Source organism: Ochlerotatus camptorhynchus, unplaced genomic scaffold, assembly GCF_037179485.1.
Source record: "Ochlerotatus camptorhynchus isolate MF236.1 unplaced genomic scaffold, CSIRO-AGI_Acam_v1.1 ptg000228l, whole genome shotgun sequence".
Lineage (NCBI taxonomy): Eukaryota > Metazoa > Arthropoda > Insecta > Diptera > Culicidae > Ochlerotatus > Ochlerotatus camptorhynchus.
Window position 1 is genome coordinate 194578 of NW_027040718.1, and position 6603 is coordinate 201180.

The window sequence follows — 6603 nt, forward strand, 5'->3', positions numbered from 1 at the left end:
ATTTTGACTTTTATTGAAGGGGAATAGTGGATAGAACTTTTGACGTAGGTTTTGCTCCGCTAGACCCCTCCCCGCGTTTGAAAGGTGCAAATATGTGTTTTTTTTTTGTTATTCACAGGTAAACCCGAGCAGGAACGAATATCTCGATACCTTAAATTGGTATGGGTGAGCATTAGACTGCCAGGGAAAATGGTAATTTTTAATTTCGCCAACAAGCCATAGACAAAATGTTTATTGCCTCGAAAAATGACCCTATGCAAAATTTGAGCTCAATCGAACATGATAGGGGTGGCGCAAACGCGTTAAAGTTTGACTTTTTTCACTCTCGAAAATCTCCCAAGAAATTTCGGAAATCAAAAATTTTTTTTTGATGTCAAATGTTTTAAAAATGCATGAAACGTCGAGATTTGGTGTTATCTTGAAATTTTTTTTTCTTCAAAGATCGACTTTCTGGAACTTAGAATTTTTTTCATGAGTTCTATATGGAATATAGAAGATCGATGAGTCGGCTTCTAAAACTGTTCACAATTGTCTCCAACCTGCTTATATATCGAATTAAACCACCATTTAGGATCTAATACGAAATAATTCACTAGGATGGTCCAATTATTCTTCATTAGGGTGGTCCAAAAATTCAAAAATATATGAAAAACCACAACTTTTCATCAGAAATTCCTAAAATCAATTATAAAAATATCTTGAATTGCGTTAATCTGTTTTTTTTTTTGGGAATCATGAGTTTTACACAAGAGGAACATTTGCCTCAGCGGCGTCGGTGGTGTAGTGGTAAGCGTGATTACCTCTCACCCCAGCAGGCCTGGGTTCAATCCCAGTCGGCGTTGCCGGGATGTCGTGAGGCATAACATCTCTGATCACGTCTTCCTTCGGAAGTGAAGTAAACGCGTTGGTCCCCGGTTCATGAGTTGATGAGTCGATAGGTAGGGTCCAGGTGTGGGAGCTGCCTCGCTGGCGTCGGTAGCATTGGTGCTCAGCACGGAAAACAAGATCGACGGAAAACAAACCAAGGAAAAAAAAAACATTTGCCTGAAAAGATAAAAAATACTTGTTTTATACTTTGCCATATATTTCCTTATAAGCTACACCAAATCAGATTTCCTGGTACTCTTATAACTTTTTCGATGATCTTCAACTAATTGTAAAATGCACTGCTTTTGATCTTCATCCGTTGATAGTTTTGAATTGTATGTTTTAATCAATGCTATACCACGCTCTGCATTATCATTAACTACTTCCAAACATTGAACCCGTCTTTTGGCTTTTTTAAACTCGATGGAACTACTCCACTGCTCCATATCGACATTCAGCAACGACTTCAGAATTTCGAGAGCTTTGAATAAGTTTTCAATACCACTGCTGCCTTGTACAAACGAGTGTAGTTCAATCGTTGAAATATCGTTGGATTCAACAATGGATCTGGCTGTAATGTTTTTATGAGTATCTGTAAAAAAAAATCATTAGAAAATTAAATGCAAATGTATCAAATAAAGCATTTACCTGATAGAAGTAAGGCTTCGATGACCTTTTTCTTAACCGGGAGGTCTACATTTTCGTCGAACAGACATAGTCCGATAAGGCTGTTGTCCAAATATTGCAAGTGAGTTAAAATTCCTTTATGTACTGCTTTCGCAACATATTCATCAACAGTTTCATACTCCTTCAATATTTTTAACAGGTTCAGATCGTTGTTGGGTGCCATCGCAGCACACGGAGAAAGAAACCAACTTTTCAAATAATTTTTTACAATGAACACACAAAATCGAGCTAGTTGATTTTTAGTTTTATCTGGCAAAGCAAATTCATGCCGAAGAATAAACATTTTCAAAGAATAAATGATTTTGGCCATCCACCTTGGATTGTGAAACGCACCAGGAGCTCTTATTTGTAATTTTTCATCAATTTTTCTACCCAAATATAAAATGGCAAGTTGTAGAACCTCTCGGTAATCACCACGGTGGTGTTGCTCTCTAATTTGTTTTTCATAAAACTCCAATAACGCCAATCTTTCTATTTCCGACATAGCTATTTTAAAAACAATCATCATCCATACCTGAATGGAATGAAGTCTTTTACAAAATGTGCCATTTTGATTGGAATTCCTTAAAAATCTCAACATTTAGAGACTTTGACGTTTCAAATTTCAGAATTTTAAAAGCTTTGCCAGGTACCAGTTCATGTATGTGATGTCTACCAGGGAGGCCTATAAGCTGCCTTTTAAACAATTTGTCCAGGTACTGACACGTACCTTTTTTCTACCGGTGTTTGATGCAGTAGTATCAAAAGATATAAACATAATTCTGAAAACAAACGATAAAATAGTCAGAATTCTAAGGTGAGAACATACAAGATTTAAGATCATACCTGTCCGCAAGCCCCCATTCGACGACTGCATTGTACACCGCTTCTGCTTGTTGTGCCCCCGTAGAGTTTTCGATGGGTGGAATAGCCAATAATTTGCTAATGCCTTCGCCTGATACAACTATGGCCAAGCGCTCGGTTTTTGGTAGAGCTTTGGATGGTAATAAATTAGGTAGCAGCTTAGAATCCCACTGTACTGTTAAATTTATATCTGGCTTAAACGACGCTTTTAAATCATGTTGCATTTGTAAGCGAATTCCTGCTCTGGCGATTCTGACAGATTCCTTGTTCAACAATAATGATGAAACATCGTGCCCTAAAGCTTTAGCGATCGATGATATTAGAAACACAGCATTTCGATCACTAACTTTACAGCGGTTCAATGCAGCAGCTACCTCAACTGTAACAACTCGTATCAGTTGCGATTTACGTGTCAAAGCTGGTTTTGGAGAACCTAGAACGTTCAAAATATATTAATATGGATGGTAATAGGTGTATAATCTAAAAGAAAAAAAAAACATTAGTAAAACATCACAACGTACATTCCGTATCGAGCGCTGAGCCAGTTAACAGCGTCCTGGTCTCTTCATACGACACTCGTTTTTTTTACCGCGTTTCCATCGCTCTCGAGTTAAAAAAAGTGTTCAGGTGAATCGCGCATGGTTTTCGGAAGCAGCTATCGTAAGCTGAGTCTTACGTATAGACTGTCCATCTTTAACCCAGTGATTGATCATCATAAAATCATCACCATCATCATCGCACCATCTCCGTCAATAGCAGCAATAGTAGCAGCAGCAAACGGAATACCTAGCTGCACCGGCTGATAGGTTGTTTACACAACCGGCACAAGTATAGTACAATACATTTTGCAAGTCCATTGCCTCCCTATTGTAGTTTTGTTTTGACTCGTGGCGCGTGGCTCTGTCTCTCACCCATGGTAAGGGAGTATGGTTCATAGTGAGACAACTTGTTGCAACTAGATATAAGTTTTTTTTTTCTCTCGATTTTTTTTTTCTCTTAAATTTGCTTGTACGCCGTGCAAAACATTTAATTAAAAGTAATTGAAATTAATCAATTGGAGAAGGTTTTTTATTTTTTTTTCCTTCTTAAGCGGTTGCGCACCGCTTTTGCGCAACACTTATGGAATCTTCCGATGCCAACGTTGCGCGAACCAGGTATTACCAACCACTTTCGAAAGGAGCATGGGTTGTCTTTTTTCGGCCTAAAAATAAACCCTTGAAAACTCTCGATATTTCGAGAGACTTGCTGCGTAAGTATCCGGGAATCTTGGTACATAAGGAGAGATTCAACAAACTGCGTGTAGAAGCACCGAATTATGATGTAGCAAATAAAATTGCTGATCACGAGTTGTTTAGTGTTGAGTACAACATCTACATCCCTTCTCGAGATGTGGAGATAGAAGGCGTGGTATCCGACGCGAGTCTGTCTGTCGAGGACTTGAAACGTGCCTCGGGTTGTTTTAAAAACAGAAAAGTCACAAGCGAGCTTGTAAAGATACTGGATGTTAGGCAACTGCATTCAGTGTCTTTACAAGATGGCAAGAAAGTTTATCAGCATTCAGACTCGTTTCGGGTGACTTTCGCTGGTTCAGTTCTCCCAAACTTTGTCAAAGTTGATGGTGCTTTTTTTCCGGTGCGGTTGTTTGTACAGAGGGTTTATAATTGTACCAACTGCAAAAGGCTGGGACACTCGGCCAGCCATTGCGGCAACAAAACTCGTTGTGGCAAATGTGGTGAAAACCACAAAGAGGATTCTTGCCACAAAGAATCAGTAAAATGCGCTTACTGTGGCGAGAATCCTCACCCCTTGCAGGAGTGCCCCATGTACAAGCAGCACTCCGATAAAGTGCAGCGTTCAATATCTGGACGCTCCAAGCAGACTTATGCGCAAATGGTGAAGGCTGCATCAGCCGTCCAAGATGCAAACCAATTTTCGATTTTGTCAGCTGAAGAATCGGACTCTGACTCATCGGATGAAGGTGATTCTACGGTGGTACACGCACCTTCAAAAATGGACGGATCCTCAAAAAGAAAATGCCCCTCCCCGAAAGTGCGCCGTAAGAAAACTAAAGTCACCTCCAGACGATTGCCAAATTCCCAGGGTAATGGGGATGAAAAAACAAAACCGAAGGCTCCTGTTGATCCAATCCCTGGATGCAGCAAGAATTTTCCGCCATTGCCCAACAAAGATAAAAAAAATAAAAAAATGCTCCTCAAACTTCTCAAAAGAAATCCAAGTCCGAACGAGGTTTGCTAGCTTTTTCGGACATTGTGGAATTCATATTAAACATGTTCAACATACAAGACCCTCTAAGAAGCTTAGTTTCTGCCTTGCTTCCAACGTTAGAATCATATCTTAAGCAATTGACTGTTTCATGGCCCCTCCTTGCATCAATCATATCTTTCGATGGATAATTCGTCGAACGAGGTTGAAGATATGATCACTGTGCTACAGTGGAACTGCCGTAGTCTAGTGCCTAAACTAGACTCGTTCAAATTTTTACTTCACAATTCTGATTGTGATATATTTGCTCTCTGTGAAACATGGCTTTCTTCCGATAAAGAACTCAACTTCCACGATTTTAACATTATTCGCCTGGATAGAGACGATTCTTATGGAGGAGTACTTTTAGGGATCAAAAAGTGCTACCCTTTCTACAAAATTTCCCTTCCTGCTCTATCAGGCGTCGAAATCGTCGCTTGCCAAATAAATGTGAAGAACAAAGACCTTTGCATAGCTTCAGTTTATGTTCCACCAAGAACCTCCATTAGCCGTAGTCAACTCTGGAATCTAGTTTCGATTCTTCCATCCCCAGTATTAATTCTAGGTGATATGAATTCCCATGGTACTGGGTGGGGCGATCTATACGATGACAATAGAGCGGCTATTTTTTACGATTTATGCGACGATTTCAACTTGACTATTTTGAACACTGGTGAAGCGACACGTATAGCAAAACCTCCGGCTCGAGAAAGCCGACTCGACCTATCTTTGTGTTCAAGATCGCTATCATTGGATTGTATGTGGAAGGTTATCAATGATCCCCATGGTAGCGATCATTTGCCAATCATCATTTCAATAAAGTGTGGCCCTCACTCTGCAGAACCATCTCGGGTTCCATTTGATCTTACAAGGAACATCGACTGGCAGAAATATGCAGCGGCGGTGACAATCGGTGTCGAATCAATAGATGCGCTTCCACCATTGGAAGAATATCGATTCCTAGCCGATTTGATTTACAAAAGCTCATTGGAAGCACAAAAAAGAAAAGTTCCAAGTGCACCCTTTAAAAGGAGACCAGCCACACCTGGTTGGGACGAAGAATGCACAAAATTGTATGTAGAAAAATCTGATGCTTTCAAAGCTTTTCGTAGACACAAAACCTCCACATACTTCGAGGAATATACAAAGCTTGAAACAAAGTTGAAACAAATAATCAAAGCAAAAAAACGCGGTTATTGGCGCAATTTCGTCGAGGGACTCTCACGAAAAACCTCAATGAACACCTTGTGGAGGGTGGCTCGCAACATGCGTAACCGCTCATCTTCTAATGAGAGTGAAGAATACTCCAACCGATGGATATTCGATTTCGCTAAAAAGGTCTGTCCGGACTCAGTTCCAGCACAACACATTCTTCGAGAAGCGTCTCCGAGCGGCAGCTCTCTGGATAGACCATTCACAATGCTGGAATTCTCTATGGCTCTTCTTTCATCAAACAACTCCTCACCGGGAAGCGATATGATTAAATTCAATCTTCTGAAAAATCTCCCAGACATCGCTAAAAGACGCTTGCTAGACTTATTCAATTCCTTACTAGAAAATAACATTGTACCGCCTGAATGGAGACAGGTCAAAGTAATAGCCATTCGAAAACCTGGCAAACCAGCGTCTGACCATAACTCATACCGTCCGATTGCTATGCTTTCGTGCATTAGGAAATTGTTGGAGAAAATGATCCTTCGGAGACTCGATCAGTGGGTCGAAGCAAATAACTTGCTATCAAATACACAGTTTGGGTTCCGCAAGAGCAAAGGAACAAACGATTGTCTAGCGCTGCTTTCCACAGATATTCAACTGGCCTTTGCACACAAGGAGCAATTGGCTTCAGTATTCTTGGACATTAAGGGGGCTTTTGATTCAGTTTCCATTGAAATTCTGTCAGACAATCTGCACAGATGTGGACTTTCTGGAATTTTAAATAATTTC